The 22,390-nt window shown below is 38.2% G+C and overlaps 1 pseudogene; it reads right to left on the bottom strand.

Annotated features, from left to right (window-relative positions):
* Nucleotides 1-717: 717 nt before the first annotated feature.
* On the bottom strand, nucleotides 718-20,674 carry LOC147491804 (uncharacterized; annotated as a pseudogene).
* Nucleotides 20,675-22,390: the final 1,716 nt, after the last annotated feature.

Here is a 22,390-nt window from a genome sequence, read left to right as displayed (position 1 = left end):
TCACCATTAATCATACCATGTTGGACAAATTTATTTTTCGCTAAACAAACATTTTGTTCCCACCCCCAAACTTCTTATACACATTATCCTCAATGTTAACATAGATGCGTAATTTAAAAGATAACAACATGGACAAGTAAAAGTATATAAGGAAAGAGGTTACCAAGAGCTTCCAAAAACGAAAAATAATATCTTTGAGTCACCTGTAGAAATTAGTACCTCACAAAAGATATAACAATGATAATATAAAAGAGGACCAAGTTACTACAATGACTAAAATGTGTCACGTGTCTCATCCCATAGAGTTACACGTCTCTAAAAAGGCGGAGAAAAGGTGCTAGAGTGGAATGCATGATACACGTGCACAAAGGACTCAACAAAAATAAAAACATGGGTTGCCTCCCATAAGTGCTACAGTTAACGTCTCTAGCAGACGAATGCTTCGCACACCCAATTCTTAGATTAGCACTTTGTCTACCAATGAAACATAAAATGAATGCCCCAAAATTCAAAAAAATTCGACAGAGTCTCCTCTGTATTTTCGACATTTCATAAATATAAAACCTGTCATAACCTGAAAATCACAATAATATGTTTCTCATTGGTTAACCCAAATGGAGACTAGGGGCTAGAATGAAATATTTGGGAACAATGCGAAGCGACTCTTACAAAAGAAAAACAAAATCTAAACTACTAAAATACAACAAGCATACTCATTCAATCATGATAAATAGGATCAATAAGATCCACCTCTTCTACATCCTTATTAGCAAAACCATCAAGATATGGTTTCAAGCGTTCACCATTAACCTTAAACACATGACCACCCGTAGGATCCTCTATCTCAACAGCACCATAAGGAAAAGCAGTTTTAACAATGAAAGGACCAGTCCACCTAGAACGTAACTTACAAGGAAAAAGACGCAAATGAGAATTATATAGCAAAACTTTTTTATTAGGTTCGAAAGACTTGCGAAGAATAGATTTATCATGAAAAATCTTAGTCCGCTCTTTGTAAATTTTGGCATTCTCATATGCCTCATTCCTTAACTCAGCTAACTCATTCAATTGGAGCTTACGTTGTGAACCTGCTCTACGCATGTCAAAGTTAAAAGGTTTAATGGCCCAAAAAGCACGATGTTCTAATTCCATAGGCAAATGACATGCCTTCCCAAACACAAGCCTATAAGGAGACATACCAATGGGAGTCTTATAAGCAGTCATATAAGCCCAAAGGGAATCATTAAGACGTTGAGACCAATCCTTACGGTCAGGTCGTACCGTCTTTTCTAAAATCCGTTTAATTTCCCTATTAAATACTTCAACTTGGCCACTAGTTTGGGGATGGTATGGGGTAGCAAGTTTATGAGTAATAGAGTACTTTTTCATTAAAGATTCAAACGCACGATTTGTAAAATGAGTACCATTATCACTTATAATTGCACGAGGAGTACTAAAATGAGAAAATATATTATGTTTCAAAAAGTTAACTACAACCTTGTGATCATTCGTTTTACATGGCACCGCCTCAACCCATTTAGAAACATAATCTACCGCGACGAGGATATAAAGATAGCCAAAGGATGGAGGAAAAGGACCCATGAAGTCTATACCCCACACATCAAAAAGCTCAACAACCAAAATAGGGGAAAGAGGCATCATGTTCCTATGGGAAATATTACCCGTACGCTGGCATCGATCACATCCTAAACAAAACTCATGTGCATCTCTAAAGAGAGTAGGCCAATAAAAACCTCACTACAAAACCTTAGCAGCCGTCTTCTTAGGACCAAAGTGACCACCACATGCATGGTCATGGCAAAAGGAGAGAATACTATGAAACTCACTCTCAGGAACACATCTCCTAACAATCTGATCAGGGCATGACTTAAACAAGTATGGGTCATCCCAGAAAAAATACTTAACCTCAACAAGAAACTTAGATTTATCTTGTTTTTTCCAATGAGAAGGAAACTGACCTATAACAAGATAATTAACAATATCTGCATACCAAGGCAACTGGGAGACAACAAAAAGTTGTTCATCAGGGAAGGACTCATTCAAAGGCAAAAGACTAGTAGAAGACTCTACTATAAGCCTAGACAAGTGGTCAGCGACCACGTTCTCTATACCCTTTTTATCCCTAATCTCAATGTCAAACTCTTGTAATAAGAGGACCCAACGAATAAGACGCGCTTTAGCATCTGATAAGAGCCCAAAACTATAGTTTTAACCCTGTAACAGTCATACTTTTAGACCAATTATGTGAGTAATAATTAAGAGTTAATACTGATTACGTGTTTTTATGCATTTCAGGCTTCAAAGTCCATTATGTGCATAAATGTGCCACTTTAGCGAGATAAAGGAGCAAAGGTCGGTTGCTAAGGAGTTCTGCGATTAAAGGCCAAGACTCAAGAAGACAAAGCCTTTCTAAATCCCGGTCAAAAGCTGAAAAGTCGACGCGGGCAGAAACAGCACTCAAAGTCAACAGAACTTCCGAAGGCCGTATCTTTGGACTCAAACCTCGGAATTGGGCCTACCTTATGTCAAAACGACCGGCTCGGAAAGAGCTTTCCAATGGTCTAAGCCTTGACCCAATCAGAGGAGCAGAAGTGGACTAAAAGTCTGTTGAAGCCAACTGCAGCTGAAGAGGCCTTTTTGGACTGAAAGAATTGGGTTTTGGGCTTGATTCTCTGGCCCAAAATATGGATCCAAGCCCATGCACGATTTTTGAATCTGAACATATAAAAACCAAAGCTTAGCTCTTTGTTAATGGTAGCTAGTTAAACCTAAAACAATAGATAATTCTAGATCTAGTTTTCATTAAATTAAATTAAGTTTAGTTTAAATTCACTTCTTGTTTTAGATTAAACTCTTAGAATCATTGTTCTTAATTAGTTTGATAAATAAAATAGCTAGTTTGTTAATTTCGATTTTATCATTTCAATTTATAGATCTAATTTTAATTCTTGTTGAGTATCATTTCTGAATTGTTAAATTAGATTGAAGTATTGTTAGTTAAATTAGCCAAGTTAGAATTTTGGTATGATGTTTAGTTTTAAATCAATGGGAAATGATAGTGGTATGAATCAAGGCTAAACCTCCATTAGAGGGGTTGAAGAAGCCTTGATGACGCTTGATCTTTGTTAAACTTAGAAATCATCGTGATAATTATTCCACTCTAGAAACGATTAATTCACCATGAGAATGGGTTTAATCGCTCACATGCTAGTTATGAATTGGTAGAAATGTCATGTATAATTAGGGATTAGAATTACTATTTTGATATGCTAAGCATTCAATTTGGATCACGACGAGTCTTTGTTAGTAGGATTAAGTCGAGTTAAGGTGGATTCAATTCCCTTTAATTCTTTATCTAGATTCAAACCCTTAGCATTCTATCATTTTGTTATTCGTAACTTGTTAATTGAATTCACCTCGTAGTATAGCATTCCCCTCGTAAACCTCTCATTAGACTTAAGACCGATTAGTTAACTATGAAATCATTTCATGCTAGAGAACTAGGAGTGGAACGAATTTGTTACTCCACTCTATTTCGATAGAATTGAGAGTAGAAAACTTTGATAAATATAGACTCGTAATAAGTTTTAGTTTACTTGCGTTTTGAGTTTCATCATTCATTTCGTAGGTAAACTATCATTTTTATCATTTATCAAATGGCGCCGCTGCCATCTTAGTTACCTCATAGTATTGTTTTCATAGTATAATTAGTCATTTTTAAGTCCCATTAAACCCACCCACCCTTGTTTGATTCATACTGTGGTTGTCCGTTTCAGCATTGAAAAGTTCCACGAAAAAACTACAGCGAAGCGACCTGCTTCAAACGCCTGGAACCTTGGTAGCGACCAGCCCTAAAACAACTGTAACTTGAAGTTACGGGGCCACCCGCCCAAAGTGAGTGCACCGCCCTAAGCTGAATTTTTTGCGGTTTTGCAGAGGTTTGTTTTGACTTCGAAGTTTTAAGTTTTTCGGTGTTCTAACTTATTATATACATTGAACACGCATAAACAAAGGCGCTATTCATAAAGCGAAGCAAGGGACTTAATCAGGTATTCCTTTCTTCCATACCCGCATCTCCGGTTAGAGGTTTATACTAATATATCAAGATTGTTTGGAAGGTTGTCGTGTTTAGACTTAGACTTGCATGAGATTAAGGTGCGGTCGAGGAAAAAACACGAGCGTAATTAACCATCAACGCGTCAACAAACAAGTCTATCGAGTATACCAATCACTACACCTCTAGCTATTATCCCACCCACCACACGACATAATGGGTGAAGAAAGAGACTCCTCTCTCCGACTTTTACAAAGCCTTGGCGATAGCCCTAAATATTGCATCGTTTAGCGGACCGATTGGGGAATTTTGAATTCCCCAAACATATTTAATTTGTTACCTGTTTTTCCATGGGTTAGACCATGAAAAACCTTATCAACACATCGTAGGATTGAACAAGTCCTTACAACATTCCATCATCCTACGGTTGGTGCGGAACAAATTAAAGCGAGGGTATTTCCCTTCACTTTAGGCGATAAAGGCGTCTTGGTTAAGCGCCCAAAGCGCCTAACTCTGTGGACTTCGTGGGCTAAACTTGTTCAATTTGTTTATGGAACATTTTACCCACCCCTAAAGACGGATGAGATGCTTTCCAAGATTCATTTTTTTCAACAGAATCCTCATGAATCATTTTCTGAGGCTTGGAAATCGTTTCACCGATCTGCTTATAGAGTGTCCACACCATAACCTAGCAAAAGACACGTTAGTTCGTGCCTTTTTCAAAGGACTTCTACACCACCATAAAGAAGTCCTTGACATAATGAATGGGGGTAGTTTCCTAAGTAAAGGAGCCTCGGAGGCTTACAAATTTTTAGAAGATCAAACTAAGCGCAATAATAATTGGGGGGGTAGTGATGATATCCCCGCTCTGCTAGTTCTTCTTCAACAGTTAAGGCCGCCGGTATGTTTGAGATGAAACCCGATCCAGAACTTAAAAATTTAATCGAATCTCTAACTAAAAAGGTAGAGGCTATTTCTGTTCAACAAAAGCTTATCCCCGCCATGAATGTAAACTCCAACCCATGTAATTTATGTTTGAGTCCTAACCACCCCGACTCCTATTGTCCTCTCGCCTATGAACAACAACAATTAGAGCAAGATAATATTTGCTCCATTAATAGCTATCCTATTCCTAATGCCCCATGGAGACAACATCCCAACTTTAGTTGGCAAAACAATCAACAAGTTACACCTCCAGGGTTTAATAACCAAAATGTTAGGCAAGCAAACAATTATAACCAAGCTCCACCTAGACAAGGACAAGGTCAGGGGAATTATAATAATTATAACAACCAAGGTCTAGCACAAGGTCAGGGTAATTATAATAGTTATAATACCAATAGATGTATCGTTCCGGTTAACAATAGTAACTATCACAACCCACCCATAAATAATCAACGTGAGATAGTTCCAATCGCACCACCTGTGACTACTACACCTACACAACCGGATCGTATCGATGCCTTTATACAGGTTACCCAACAACTTTTCCAAACAATGACTCAATCAAACCAACAGATCTTACAATCCATAAATCAGGGCATACAACAGTTAGCCTAAGAGAAAGCCCAACCAAAAGGCGTGTTTCGGGACAAAGCGATACCAAACCCTAAAATAGCAAACACGACCTTTGAGGTAAAGCGGTAATACTAGTACGGAAACTATAATCGTAGGTGACCTAAATGCCATCACCACTCTCCGTTCGGAAGAGTGGTTGATAACAAAGTAACTATGCCTATAGTTACCCCATCGATACTCCTACACGGATATCGAACTAGATACCGAAATAGAAACTGAAGAACCTACCACTGTAGAGGTACCAGTTAAACAACAAACTAAGAAACAGAAAGCCAAGGTTACACATCAAGTCGAGCCATACGCGAAATATAGAGTGAAACCACCGTTCCCTCAGAAATTAGCCATGCTAACCAGGGATACAAACTGTGAGGAGATTAGGAACGTTTCCAAGAATCTAACGATAAACCTTCTTTTTCTAGAAGCTATTAAAAAGCTACCTAACCACGCTAAGTTTCTTAAAGAGTTGTGCACTACTAGGCGTAAGACCAACATACCTAAAGACGCCTTTCTAACTGAACAGTTCCCAACCTTATCCGAAAATAATAGAATTGTTAAGTACAAGGACCCTGGTCGTCCTACTATAAAATGCACCTTAGGAGATTCCCACACGACGACCGCTTTATTAGACATGGGGGCGAGTGTTAACTTACTCCCGTATTATTTGTATAAACAAATAGGTCTACAGAAAATGCAACCTACAAGAATAACGTTGCAATTAGCGGACAGGTCAATTAAGTATCCTAAAGGTGTAGTGGAAAACGTGCTTGTTAAGATTCAGGATTTCTACTATCCTGCTGATTTTGTTATCCTCGATATAGAAGTCACTAACGACTCTGTACCGATCATCTTAGGGCGCCCTTTCTTGGCAACTGCAAACGCGCTTATAAATTGCCGCGATGGTAAGATGTCCTTATCTTTTGGCCATCTTTCTGTTGAAGTAAATGTTTTTAAAATGATGAAACAGTTACCAGAATCGTCTATCAATGGGGAGGTTAGCATGATTGAGAGCTTAGCTCAAGATTATTTTAACAACACTTTTCCCGAAAACAATATGTATAAATTCCTTTCTTTTGGAACTTCAGATTTTGTAAATGACTCCTACTTAGAGGAAGTCAACACCATCCTTGAGTCCACACCAATTGTAGACCCCCGGTTGCTCCATATATCGAGTATGAAGACTTGCTACCTAAGCAAGTATTCATTATGCAAAATGGGGACCCGATGAAACATCTATTGATTTTCCTTCCACCCCGGTGCTTAAACCTCTTCCCGGAGTTAAAATATATTCAACTTGATCGGGATGGTAGTCATCCGGTAATTATATCTTTCGCGGTTAACTAAGGGTGAAGAGACACGCGTTTAATCCGGGTGATTAGGGAACATCGGTCTGCGATTGGTTGGTCCCTAGCCGACATTAAGGAATTGACCCTAATGTTTGCACTCATCGCATCCATTTGGAGGATAACGCGAAGACTTTCATGAACCTCGGCGTCGTCCCGAACCCCGCCATAAAAGAGGTGGTTAGGGAAGAAGTCTTATGATTACTTTCGATCGCGGGTATCATATACCCAATCTCGATAGCGAATGGGTAAGCCCCATTCATGTAGTTCCTAAGAAATCGGGGAGTTACCATGGCGTAGCTAAAAAAGGGTGACTATGTTGTCACACAAGGTCCTATGAAATGGAGAATCTATATTGATTCTGAGACGTTTAAATGCTATGACACGAAAGGATCACTTTCTTTTACCTTTTATAGATCGGATGCTTTCGAGCGCCTAGCTGGTCATGCTTTTTATTGTTTTACGGATGGCTACTCGGGCTATTTTCAGATTATTATTGATATTGATGACCAAGAAAAATACTACCTTCACATGTCCCTTGGAACGTATGCCTATAAATGAATGCCTTTTGGCCTTTGTAATGCTCTTGGTACCTTCCAGCGGTGTATGCTTCATATATTTAGTGACATGGTAGAGCGCTTTATGGAAGTTTTCATGGATGATTTTTCTATCTATGGAGACTCCTTCACAGACTGCTTGTCTAACCTGTCTAAGGTTTTGACACGGTGTGAAGAAAAGAGCCTCGTTTTAAACTGGGAAAAGTGTCATTTCATGGTGAAAAAGGGCATAGTACTAGGTCACATTGTATCTAGCGATGGCATCGAAGTAGATAAGGCCAAACTAGATAAGATAGCGACTCTACCTAAACCACAGACTGTCCGTGATATTAGAGCCTTTCTAGGCCATGCAGGTTTTTATAGGCGATTTATTAAAGATTTCTCGAAAATAGCTAGGCCTTTAACTAATCTGCTTTTAAAGGATGCAATCTTTGATTTTAATTTTAACTGTAAGCAAGCTTTTGAAACTTTAAAAGTGGCCCTAACCTCTGCACCAATTATACAGCCTTCCGATTGGTCTAAACCTTTCGAACTCATGTGTGATGCTAGTGATTATGCAGTTGGTGCGATCTTTGGGACGAAACTAGATAATAAGTCCATTTGTTATTTATTATGCTAGTAAAACCTTAAACGATGCTCAACGGAATTATTCAACTATCGAAAAAGAATTCTTAGCTGTCATTTATGCTTTAGATAAGTTTCGATCCTTATTTGGTCGGTTCTAAAACTTTAGTTTACACGGACCATGCGATTTCTTAAGTACCTTCTTGCAAAGAAGGATGCTAAGCAGAGATTAATCCGATGGATCCTTCTCCCCGCAAGAGTTCACATTAGAAATAAAGGACAAAAAAGAGGGTCGAAAAGCGTAGTTGCCGACCACTTATCTAGACTTACAAACGATGATAATAGTGATTCCGAGTCCATACCGGACTCCTTTCCCGATGAGCATCGTATGCTATTTTTTCAAAGCACCATGGTATCGACATTGTAAATTATTTAGCGGCTGATGTTATGCCTTATAATTGGTCAAGAAATGAACGTGAAGAAGTTCTTGGCCGAGTTGCTTATACTTTGGGATGAGCCCTACCTTTTTTTAAGTATTGTGCGGATCAGATTATTCGATGCGTTGCATTCCCGGTGGGAATATAATGAAGTTCTATCGTTACGCCATGACAAAGAGTGTGGTGGCCATTTTAGTGGAATGAAAACAGTCGCTAAAGTTCTTCAATGTGGATTTTATTGGCCTACCCTTTTTAAGGATGCCCAAGTGCATTGCAAGACGTGTATTCGTTGCCAACAACTTGGGCGAATCACGAAGCGTAATATGATGCCATTAAATCCAATCTTGATAGTAGAAATTTTTGACGTTTGGGGTATTGATTTCATGGGTCCCTTCCCTGTTTCCCACAGTTATATTTATATTCTAGTTGTCGTGGACTACATGTCTAAATGGATAGAGGCCCTGGCTTGCCGTAGCAATGACCATAAGGCGGTTGTATTTTTATTAAGGAATATATTTTACGTCGGTTTGGCATTCCTAAAGCCATCATTAGTGATGGTGGAACACATTTTGCAACACGGTTGTTGCATCCCTAGTGAAAAAAGTATGGAGTTACACACAAAGTAGCAACTCCTTATCATCTACAAACTAGCGGACAAGTAGAAGTTTCTAATAGGAAATCAAAAAGATTTTAGAAACAACTGTAAACCCTGATAGGAAAGACTGGTCGAAGCGTCTATCGGATGCCTTATGGGCATATAGGACGGCTTTCAAAACTCTTATAGGTATGTCTCCCTTTAGACTTGTATTTGGGAAACCATGTCATTTGCCCGTTGAATTAGAGCACCGTGCTCTGTGGGTTATAAAAAGCCTTAACTTCGATATTGATGAGGCGGGTCTCAAACGCAAGTTGCAATTGAATGAGCTTGAAGAAATCCGTAGCGATTCTTACGATCTCGTGAAGGATTATAAAGCTAACATGAAACGTGTTCATGATAAGCAAATCTTGCGCAAAGAGTTTGTGGTTGGTCAAAAGGTTTTTCTTTACAACTCCCGTCTACATATTTTTTGTGGAAACTAAAACCCGTTGGTCCGGTCCTTTTACAGTTCGTTAAGTCACCCCTTACGGGGCAATCACCTTGGTAAATCCCAAGGACAACAGTACCTTTCAAGTTAATGGTCAACGGTTAAAACATTTTCATGAACTTATGTCCCCTGATGTAGAGGAAGTCCTTTTACAGGACCCTGTCTATGAGAATTGACCTTTGTCATTTGGTGTACTTCCTTTCACTTCCATATAGTGGTAAGTGCACCATTCAGTAACGGGCCCTCCCTATGGAGTGTGTGGCTGTAAGTACCGGATCCTAAGACCACGGTTAACATAATTCATGTTTTCTACTTTTGCATGTTTTCTCAGTTTTTGAGTCATGTTCCTCTATGGGGTGAATTATGTATTTATTGTTTTTCGTGTTTCTTATTAAAAAAAAAAAAAAAAAAAAAAAAAAAAATCTAAATCGTAGAAATAGCAATCCAACAAGTCTTGGGAATCTGACTTTAAACGACCCACATTAAAACAAATTTTGTGTTAAAAATTTGTTTGGGGGTGGGCAGTCGGTATTTCCATCCGGATTGCTCAAACTTTCCATTTGTGTTGCTTAGGCCCATTAGTTGTAGTTAATTTGGGTTGACGTTATCTTAAACTTAGATTTCCTTCGTTCGCATAACTTACGTCACACACGCACTTCGAGGTATTTTTCCACCTTCTTATACGTCACCCATGGTTGGAATTGAGTGTTTTATGAATCATTGGATTGGAAATTCTCTACTGATCATTTCCATAACTCATCATTCGCCAAAATCGGACCCCAAGAACGGCGGCAAATTGAATTTGAAATTGCGCGAAATATCGAAAAAAAAAATTCAAATTGGGCTTGGGGCCCAAACTTCAAGACCGGTAGGCGGAGCACCTGCGCCCCTTTGTTTCCACGAACGATATCGGCGTTCTAATCCCACCACCGCCATTAACAAAAAAAAAAAAAAAAAAAAAAAAGAGGAAAGAAAAAAACCTAACTACACCCACACACACCAAGCGGTTAAACCAAACTGAAATCTTCTCCAAACCATTACTACCACCAACCCCAACAATTTTAAAACTCGAAAACAGCCACCAATTCAAGCTTCAAGCTGCCACCCGCACCCACCATCGCCACCACCGTTGTTTTAGTTGTTTTACATCAAACTCGCCTCCTTCATCGTCTACAAAACCATTGGTTGTTTCAAAAACTTCAATGGCGCTTACGACGAAGAATTGTCTTGAGCACTGGCGTTTGTCGACCGACCACTTCAGCGCCATTTTTTTATTTGAGATGATTAGGAGAAATTGGAATGGACTGTGGTATTTTCGACCGAGGAGTTCTATCACTACGATTTGGTAGAACAGTTTTATAAGAAGTGAGAATTGGAGGGGGATAGGATTTTCATTAAGGTAGCGAGGAACGAGGAGGGAAGTAACGGTGAGGGCGGTTGTTGGTCGATTTTTTGTTAGGAATTACCGAAAAGCAACCTAGAAACAACCATTCGGGAATCCCAATATAATCGTTCTGCTTTGATGAAAGATACTGTCGTGGAAGGTGAATACAATACGAGTTCTCATTGCGTTCTCCAGTCAACCCTGAGAACCAATCAACTGGCTATAGTTCAGTGGATTGGTAGGAATGTCCTCGGGAAAGACAAAGTCAACGATATCGGTCTGCAATGTCTGCACGTTCTCTGGATTTTGCAAACGAATAAGTATAATTTCTGCATCCTCGATTTAATTTTTAATGTGATTAGAGGAGTGGGAAAGAGCATGGCGCCTCTTCCCGTATTGATCACTAAGATCATGCTCTCATTTAGAGCTGTCATAAAATTTGCTCCTATTAAGATCAAATTGCATTCTAATGCAAGTATCTATACGGATTGCATCCAAGAGATTTGGCCGTTGTCTGAAGGAAATATGGTTGAGTCGGAGGATGAAAGGGAGGATATGACATGTCTGGATGACGATGCATTAGATAGTTGTAGTTCTAATTTAGAACGCATGCAAGTGTTGCAAACTGGCTTGCGTTGCATTTATGGTATTTGTGAAGATATCCGAGATAGACAGATTGTAGTTCGAAATAAGCAAACGAACCTTCAGACGAGACTTGAAATGCTCGAAAGGGGTTAGGACGATATCTTGTCTAACTTGGAGACTATCCACCAGCATCACCAAGCCCAGTATGTAGTACTCAGGACTAAGATGGAAGCACAGCGCTTGTTCCGAATAGAGATGCTATGATGCATGCCACCCGTGGAGGATTCTGTTTTAGCCGAGTCTGAGAGGCATGAGCGTCGTCGCCGAAGGACAGATGGCTCAAGCCATTCTTCATTCCAGGACCAATCTCCATCTCAGGGTTCATCTTCATCACATGGCTAGGTGTTCACCGTCAGTTTGTGTTCGTTGTTATTTCATTGTTTTTATTGTTTTATTAGTTAGATTTTAATTCAGTTTTTAAATTTAAATATTAATGTGTTTGTTTTATGTTGTTTGGATTTAAATTTTATTGGTTATTTTCGAATTGTGCGTGTTTTTATCATTAATCCCACCTTCCCGAATTGTTTGGGGGTGGTAATATTTATACCGAGCATAATTCGTTATATGATCATCTTCCGTAAGGTTGTCTTGGAGTACAGGTTGAGAATTTGGCCGATATCGGCATATCTATGATTATGTGTGGTGGTAGCATGAAATCTAGGAGAGTTTAGAAGTTACTATTCTAAATCCAGTATAAAAGATACCAGGGTTGTTATAAAATCAAAGATATGGTGTGTTTCCGTTTTCGGGTTTGGAAATTTTCTATTTCCGGAAATTGCCTTAAACAATTTGGCAACTTGCCGATCCGTTTTGGAAGCTCAAAACCTATTTAAACTTCTTTCATTCTACACTCACAACCCACACTATACCCCACCATCATCTCTCACCTCTCACTCCAAGCTTTTCCTTCTTTTTCTTTGTAAACTTCTTTTTCAGCACTTACGAGCACACCCGTGCCTCAGTAGAGCGCACCTGCGCCTTAGACATTGTCAGAAATTTTACTTAGAGCGCGACCCACACCTAAGTTGAGCGCGACTCGCGCCCAAACACTGTAACTCCAAAAACTTACGGCGATTCGCTGCGCTTCAAGTGGGAGCGCACCCGCTACTACCGCCCTCCGCATACACCACGAAAATTTCCAATTTTTCGAGGGTTGTTCAGGGATTTTGGAACTGTTCAAAAGAGTAGTTGAGATGACATCTCCTATAGTCATACGAACAGTCTTTGAAGAGGCGTGTTGGGAACCGAGGCCTATGGACATTGGTTCCGGCGGGATCTACTGATTAGGATGGCGCCATCTACTAGTAAGTGATGACGATTCATATTCAAAGACAAGCCTCATCGCTTATTTCTACGACCACGTTAGATTCTATTGTAATCGGGATGGAGAACAAGAATTCTCCATCGTGAGTCGATGACACGACACTAGAATTCAATAAAAATGTGGTCGCTTTAGTTTCGTGGATTACCAATACCGATCCCCGTTCACACATGGGCATATATGACCGATAATTCATACCTTTATGATTATACATATTTCCATGAGTATTATGGGGGAGGGGTATTTTGAGTAATGGACCAAGGGCGATATAGCATTGCCCTTGGTAGCCTGTCCCTAAACGTAGGCACCACCATGTTATTCATCCTGATGAATATTTTGGGGGAATGGCAGTTCATTTCTACAAACAGTACTGCTGGTGACATTTTCCTCGCTTTAGCTGAGGGACGTCGCCGATATGACATTCCCCGAGTTTTAGTCGCTAGTCTTAAGAGAGCCCAAAGCATGAGGCGTAAGTATCTTCTTATGCCTGTTTTGGTAAGTCGTATCATGCGTAGTTGTTTACCTGTATTCTGTGCCCAATTCACAGATTGGAAAAAAGTTGAAGTCATGAGACCCACCAATTGGGTGGTTCGCTCATTGCGAATTATGACTTGACCGGGATGGCAGGTGCAGCCTCAATTGGTCGCCCCGTACATCCCATCAGACATAATAACAATTAACAGGTTAGCATTAGTAGATGATAAATGGCGGCAAGCTTGGCAAGTTATAATGGCCTGGCAGGATGCGAAGGAACCTCATCTCTTTCTTTGAGGGATGAGGATGCTTAAAAGCGGGGGAGATAAGGTAAGTTTTAGTTTTGTTATTGTGCGCTTATGTCCCAAGCAATTTAATTACATTAACCCCATAATGGGTGGAACTCTTATAGAGTTCGTCAATATTTTATTTCCTATATTAGTATGTTCTAACCTTGTTTTGCGGATGTTCGAATTTCAGCGTTTCCATGGTATTTTTCTACCCTCTTTATTTAAATGCTTTGAGGACAAAACATGCTTCTTGTTTGGGGGGGGCATAGAAACACGTGTAATTAAGGCATCTGTTAGGATATAGATATGTATAACATGCATTTGTTTTCAAGTTAAAAATTTTAAAAATATAAATAAATAAGTTTATGCTATACACTTAGGAATATTGGTATTGTTTTCTTTCTCTATGCTCTTAACAATCTAGAAGTCTCACGTAGCTTTTGCATCAGAATAATTGTTAGAAACTTAGGTTAATATGTAGGTAATAATCGTTGCATCTATCTATAAATATATTACATGAGTATCTATGATTGCTAGCAGTAAGTTTCTGAAATCTAGGCTAGAGTACTTATTCTACAAATCCTGTGAGAATATAACCTAAAGCCTTATATGAAATGAAACATTTGAGAAATGACACAAGGGAGAAGTAAAATCCGAATAGAGAAATCACACGTCCACTTGCTTGATCACTATGGCATATCCTAAGCGAGAATTTAGGCCCTCTTTGGATCGATATAGCCAGAAATTCAAACCTATGAATTATTTTCTCGCTAGTTAAGCCCCTTTGAGCCTTTCTTTAGCCTTCCATAAACCACAATTCCTTTACCCTCGTTACAAAACAAAACAAAATAAAAAATTCAACTTACCCAATCTAGAATAAGTCCGAGAATAGAATGAGTGAAGAAAGAAGAAGAGAAAAAATCGTGTAAACAAAAATTAGTTAGTTGCTTGGAAAAGAAAAGAAGTTTCCATCCAAGGAAAAAAAAAAAAAACATATATAAATAAATAAAACTCCAAAAATAGAATAAAAGGGAGTCAAAAGCCAAAGAAAAGAAAAAAGAAAAATATGGCTAAGGATGGGAACAAAGTATAGAAGCAAAAAGAAAATAACAAGGTTTTTCTAAGTTACATAATATGAAGACTCTATTATCTCAGACTTGTCCTTTTGAATATCCATTTCCTTCCTTCTTAAACCATCTCCTAATCCCCGCAACACCTAATAAAGACCTCTAGCTCAATTAGGAATAGGTTAGTGTGATAGTAAGTGGCAGATGTATTTGATCGACTCTGGCTTCCTTGTTGTCATTGAGATTGTAAGGTAAAATGTGCCCACTGCACACTAGAGTAGCGAAACTTGAGCGGAAAAATCAGAGTGGTTTTCGTCTTGACATTTATGTGATGACCTACTTAAGGACGATATTCCGAGTTTTCAGAAACAAACCTGCTAGGCATTTCATAGTATTACTCATAGTATATATAGTTGTATCATAGATGATTGATTATTATACATATATTAGCTTAGGTTTTTGACTTGGTTATTCTTATTCATTTGCTAATGAGATGTATAGATAGTTGAGACATGAATGAGGAAACAATAGTTTTATTTCTTAGTCGTTGTAGTATAGATGAAGTTTGTGAGTACCTTCCCTGAAAAACTCTCACGAGGCTATAACTCGTCCACTAGGGAATTCCTAGTGGTTTAAGGCCTTGTTGCATATGGTCAATGCAATCGCACTCAACGAAACGAGAGTAGATTGAACTCCATTTTTGGTCACTTATTCTAATTTCTCATCTTTGCTTGAGGACAAGCAAAATGCTGTTTGGGGGTGGTTTGATAAGAGCCCAAAACTGTAGTTTTAACCCCGTAATGATCATACTTTTAGACCAATTATGTGAGTAATAATTAAGAGTTAATCGACACGTGTTTTTGCATTTTAGGGCTTCAAAGTCCATTATGTGCAAAAATGTGCCACTTTAGCGAGATAAAGGAACAAAGGTCGGTTGCTAAGGAGTTATATGATTAAAGACCAAGATTCAAGAAGACAAAGCATTTCTAAAGCCCGGTCAAAAGATGAAAGTCGACGCGGGCAGAAACAGCACTCAAAGTCAGCAGAACTTCCGAAAGCCGTATCTTTGGACTCAGACCTCGGAATTGGGCCTACCTTATGTCAAAACGACCAGCTCGAAAAGAGATTTCCAATGATCTAAGCCTTGACCCAATCAAAGGAGCAGAAGTGGACGAAAAGTCTGTTGAAGCCAACTGCAGCTGAAGAGGCCTTTTTGGACTGAAAGAATTGGGTTTTGGGCTTGATTCTCTGGCCCAAAACATGGATCCAAGCCCAAGCACGATTTTTGGATCTGAACATATAAAAACCAAAGCTTAGCTCTTTGTTAATGGTAGCTAGTTAGACCTAAAACAATAGATAATTCTAGATCTAGTTTTCATTAAATTAAATTAAGTTTAGTTTAAATTCAATTCTTGTTTTAGATTAAACTCTTAGAATCATTGTTCTTAATTAGTTTGATAAATAAAATAGCTAGTTTGTTAATTTCGATTTTGTCATTTCAATTTATAGATCTAATTTTAATTCTTGTTAAGTATCATTTCTGAATTGTTAAATTAGATTGAAGTATTGTTAGTTAAATTAGCCAAGTTAGAATTTTGGTATGATGTTTAGTTTTAAATCAATGGGAAATGATAGTGGTATGAATCAAGGCTAAACCTCCATTAGAGGGGTTGAAGAAGCTTTGATGACGCTTGATCTTTGTTAAACTTAGAAATCGTCGTGATAATTATTCCACTCTAGAAACGATTAATTCACCATGAGAATGGGTTTAATCGCTCACATGCTAGTTATGAATTGGTAGAAATGCCATGTATAATTAGGGATTAGAATTACTATTTTGATATGCTAAGCATTCAATTTGGATCACGACGAGTCTTTGTTAGTAGGATTAAGTCGAGTTAAGGTGGATTCAATTCCCTTTAATTCTTTATCTAGATTCAAACCCTTAGCATTCTATCATTTTGTTATTCGTAACTTGTTAATTGAATTCACCTCGTAGTATAGCATTCCCCTCGTAAACCTCTCATTAGACTTAAGACCGATTAGTTAACTATGAAATCATTTCATGCTAGAGAACTAGGAGTGGAACAAATTTTTTACTCCACTCTATTTCGATAGAATTGTGAGTAGAAAACTTTGATAAACATAGACTCGTAATAAGTTTTAGTTTACTTGTGTTTTGAGTTTCATCATTCATTTCGTAGGTAAACTATCATTTTTATCATTTATCAGCATCCTTTTTAGAAAGAAGATACTTCAAAGCCGAATGATCAGTAAACATGACAACCTTAGACCCTATGAGATAAGACCTAAACTTGTCTAAAGTAAACACAACAGCTAACAATTCCTTCTCGATTGTAGTGTAATTCATTTGGGCATCATTAAGAGTTCGACTCGCATAATAAATTACATGGGCCAACTTATCAAACCGTTGACCTAAAACAGCCCCAAGAGCATAGTCCGACGCATCACACATTAACTCAAAAGGTACATTCCAATCAGGTGGTTGTATGATAGGAGCAGTAGTCAATAAATGCTTAAGCTTCTCAAAAGCTTTCAAACAATCATCATCAATGACAAAATCGACGTCCTTACCAAGTAAATTGCATAAGGGACGAGAAATCTTGCTAAAGTCCTTAATGAATTGCCTATAAAATCCAGCATGACCTAAAAAAGACCTAATATCTTTCACAGTCTTAGGTGGTGGAAGACTAGAAATGACATCAATCTTAGCCTTATCGACCTCAATTCCTTTAGTAGAAATAATATGACCAAGAACAATACCCTGTTGAACCATAAAATGACACTTCTCCCAATTCAACACAAGATTCTTCTCCTTGCACCTAATTAACACTAATTCTAAATGGTGCAAACCCTCATCAAAAGAATCACCAAATACGGAGAAATCATCCATAAACACCTTAAGAAACCTTTCTACCATGTCAGAAAAAATGTTAAGCATGTATCTCTGGAAGGTACCGGGTGCATTACATAACCCAAATGGCATACGATGGTAGGCAAAAGTTCCAAAAGGACAAGTAAATGTAGTATTTTCTTGATCCTCAGGTGTAATACATATTTGGTAATAACCGGAATAACCATCGAGAAAACAATAATACTTATGACCGGCTAACCGTTCAAGCATCTGGTCAATAAAAGGAAGAGGAAAATGGTCTTTCCTAATGGCTAGATTCAACTTACGATAGTCAACGCAAAAACGCCACCCAGTAGTCATACGGGTAGGAACTAACTTGCCATTCGCATTTTTAACTACCGTAATACCAGACTTCTTAGGGATAACCTTAACCGGACTCACCCATTGACTATCAGAGATGGGATAAATGATACCCACATCTAACAACTTGAGAACCTCGGCTCTCACTACCTCTCTCATGTTAGGATTAAGCCGTCTCCGGAATTCGGGTTGGTTTAGCATTCTCCTCTAGATGAATATGATGCATACAATCGTGGGGCTTATCCGATTAATATCAGGGGCTTAGTCCACCCCCTTATGGTCTCTAAGAACCCTAAGCAATTTACTCTCTTGTTCACTATCAAGATTAGAAGCAATAATAACAGGCAAGGTCTCATCAGGCCCCAAAAATACATACTTAAGAGTATCAGGTAATGGTTTTAACTCAAGTTTAGGAAGACTCTCTATGGAAGGAACTGGTTTAGACTCAGAAGGAGAAAGAGGTTCTACCTTGGTTTTCCACTTATTAGTATCTAAGATTGGGGTGGCATCAAGCAAAGTATTTACTTCACAAATAGAATTATCCACATCAAAATCACCACCAAAGTGAGTTAAACAAGACTCAAGAGGGTCATCTGAATAACTTTCCAAGAAAGTCTTGTGAACCACACTGTTAATAAGATTAACATCCCAAAGATCATCAGGTTCAGGAGGTTGTTGACTCACATTAAACACATTAAGTTTTGTAGTCATATTACCAAAAGAAAGCCTCAACACTCCATTACGACAGTTAATGATGGCATTGGATGTAGCCAAAAATGGACGACCTAAGATGACAGGAATATGGTGTTTAAGATCTTGAACAGGTTGTGTTTCTAGAACAATAAAATCAACTGGGAAATAAAATTTATCAACCTGAATCAAAACATCTTCAACAATACCACGTGGAACCCCGGACGGACCTATCCGCGGTTTGAAGTGTAATCGGCGAGGGTTTCAATTTACCAAGACCAAGTCTGTAAAATAAACTGAATAAGGTAACAAATTAACACTAGCCCCCAAATCAAGTAATGCCTTCTCAATCATATGATCACCTATAACACAGGATATAGTAGGGCATCCTGGATCTCTAAACTTAAGTGGAGTGCGGTTTTGAATAATCGAACTCACTTGCTCAGTAAGGAAAGCTTTCTTATGCACATTCAACTACGTTTTTACGTACACATATCCTTAAGAAACTTGGCATAAGAAGGAACTTGTTTTATAGCATCCAGTAACGGAATATTAATATGAATTTGCTTAAACATCTCCATTATCTCATTAAAAGTATTTCCTTTCTTAGCCTGAACTAACCTCTTAGGAAAAGGGGCTTTTGGTATATAAGATGGTACATGACTAGACTCGAAAGACGTAGGAGGCTCTAAGCACTTTTTAGAAGCATCACGACTATTAGAACCACTTATATCACTCTTCTCGCCCTCACACTCTATAGGATTAGATCTGACCTCAACATCCCTAGGCATCTCAACCCTATTATCAATATATTTACCACTTCTAAGAATGGTAATAGACTTAGCTTGCTCCTGGTGGTGCTCTTGGCTCAAGTTAGAGCCTATTTCATATTGTCCCTTTGGATTAGCCACTGGTTGACTAGGAAACCTACCCTTGTCCCTTTCATTCAAAGTATCAGCAATTTGACTTATGGTGACTTCAATCTTCCTAATGGCCTGAGCATTATCTTGAGTAGCAGTTTGACTAGCTTGCATAAATTGTTGGGTTGTTTCCTAGAATTTCATGGTGTTTTGTGATAATTTAGCAATGGCTTCTTCTATAGGTGAAAGTTTAGGTGGTTGAGGTGCATACTGTGGTACTGGGTTTGAGTTACCCACGGGGCCTCCCTGATGTATACCCTTAGACCAAGACAAATTGGGGTGGTTACGCCACCCTGGGTTATACGTGTTAGAAAAAAGATTATTGCCTGGTTTTCTGTATGAATTAAAAGCATTGACTTGTGCAGTTATGTCAGGGCAATTATCTATAACGTGATCAAGACTATCACACAAAACACAACCAGGGGCCTCGATATTGTTAACCGAAGCTAGAGACTTTGCCTCTTTTTCTAGCTCGAGGACTTCAACTCTTCTAATTAAAGTGGCCATCCTAGCGTTCGTGTCAAATTCCTTGTCAACATGGAACAAACCATTCTATATACTAGCCACCTTCTTAGGCTCACGGCTAGTTTCCCATTGTTGGACCTTTTTAGAGACTTCTTCTAAAAAGGTCCATGCTTCATCTACAGTCTTATCACAGAAATCTCCAGTACTCATGGTCTCAATCATAGCCTTAGAATTAAAATCAAGACCCTCATAGAGAATCTGGACTATCCTACCTTTCTCTAGGCCATGGTTAGGACACTGCAAGAGCATGTCCTTAAATCTCTCCATACACTTCCATAATGACTCTCCATCATTTTGGCAAAATGATGATAGACTTTTTCTAAAAGCAGTCGCCTTATGATTAGGGAAAAAGTTTTTTAAAAACACAACGCATAACTTTTCCCAACCCGTTATGGAATTCGATGGAAGAGTGTGAAACCAACTCTTCGCTTTCTCCTTAAGAGAAAATGGGAATAGTTTCAACTTTATAGCCTCATCGCTAAACTGTTGAAGTGTAACATTCCCAAAAATATCTTCAAATTCCCTTACATGAAGATATGGATCTTCCTCATCAGTCCCCCTAAACTTAGGAAGTAGCCAAAGCAGATTAGGCTTTAATTCAAAGTGATTAGCATTGGTCGGCGGGGGAACGATGCAAGACGGTCAAGTCGTCCTAGTAGGATATATGAATTCCTTAATGGACCTAGGTACTTGGGCAACAACGTCATTATTATTGTCATTCATGTCAGCAAAAATTGGTGTATTGCCGACAAAGGTTATGGGTATCTCTAACTCGGCAAGATTTCTAATCTTCCTATGGATTGTTCGTTCAATTTCTGAATCAAATGGTACTAACTCTGGATTATCGAATCGAGTCTCAATCATAAACCACTTCTAAAACCTAAGACTCTAATAAATGATGCAAACGATGCTCACACAAACAATACCAAACAAATATTTCAACCCAGATTGAATTTTAAATATTGTTTAATATATTTGCTCCTAAACCCAAATAACACGATTCTCAGTTCTTGTGCAAAAGCACCGTCACTCGATCCACGTGTAAAAAGGGCTTTCCTAGTGAGCGGGCTAAAACATGTCCTAATGCAAGATGTCTAAGGCTGGTCAATGTGATTTAACCTTCCTAAATGCAAGAAACAATAAAACAAACAAAACACACGAAACAAACAAAATTCAACCCCACAAAGGAAAGAGACGTACCTCCGGCGTGAGCCTTCGAGGGCTACTTGCGACCCCGGGTGACGACAAGCAAACAGCTTCACAAAGTTCACAACAAAATCACGACTATCAACCTTGTAAGAAGAAATCTTTGCTTACTGCCTGCGAAAATCAAAATTAGACACGAAAACTAAGAAATAATAAAACTACGACTAAATTTAAACTACGAATCACGATAAATAAAACTTTAAAACTCAATTGTACCACTGCAATCCCCGACAGTGGCGCCAAAAACTTGATAGGAAATTAGTCAGTCTAATTAAATAGACTAATCTAACCCTAGTTAAACCACAAGCGCACAGCTATCGTTGAAAATAGTTGCGGCAAACGGGTCGATCCCACAGGGATTGCTATTTAGGGACAATTGAATACTAAAATATTACCTAACCTAATTCGACAATGTTGTTTTATAGAAATTTGGAATTGCTATTAACTAAAGCTAATTATTTTAAATACGTTTACGAAAATAATAAATTAAACAATTGAAATTAAACGAACGATTGGAGAGAAATACTAGGATTTTAGATTCCGCCACTAAACATTTTAGTAAATATTTTAAGATTAGGTTTCAATGTTTCAAATTAATACGAGAAACATCCGAATGAGAATTCAGTGTTTCTCAGGATTTTATCGTAACAATACTATTTTTACATAAAAGCATCTTTCAAAATTCAGCACTAAAGATTAAACGTAAAAGATTACTTTCGCTCTTTTACGCACTAATAATATCTAAATTTAATATTTGCAATTAAATCAAGCTTTGATCAATAACAATATATATTCAAAAACGACTAAAGATGCATGACATACAAAGTGAAAGAATAAACTACTATCAATCGTAAAATATATTGAACTTAAGATTAATCGCTTAACATTTAAGTGAAATCATCAAAACCCAAACTCAAAATAATAACATCAAGGCTAGGGCTTCATCTTAGCCCTAGCTAATAGTTTAGTTGCACATAATAATCGAACTGAAAATAAA

The sequence above is a fragment of the Coptis chinensis genome, chromosome 6 (genome assembly GCF_015680905.1).
Source record: "Coptis chinensis isolate HL-2020 chromosome 6, ASM1568090v1, whole genome shotgun sequence".
In the NCBI taxonomy this organism is placed as follows: Eukaryota; Viridiplantae; Streptophyta; class Magnoliopsida; order Ranunculales; family Ranunculaceae; genus Coptis; species Coptis chinensis.
Note: the sequence above shows the minus strand (reverse complement) of the source record. Positions and strands in the feature narration are given on the sequence as shown.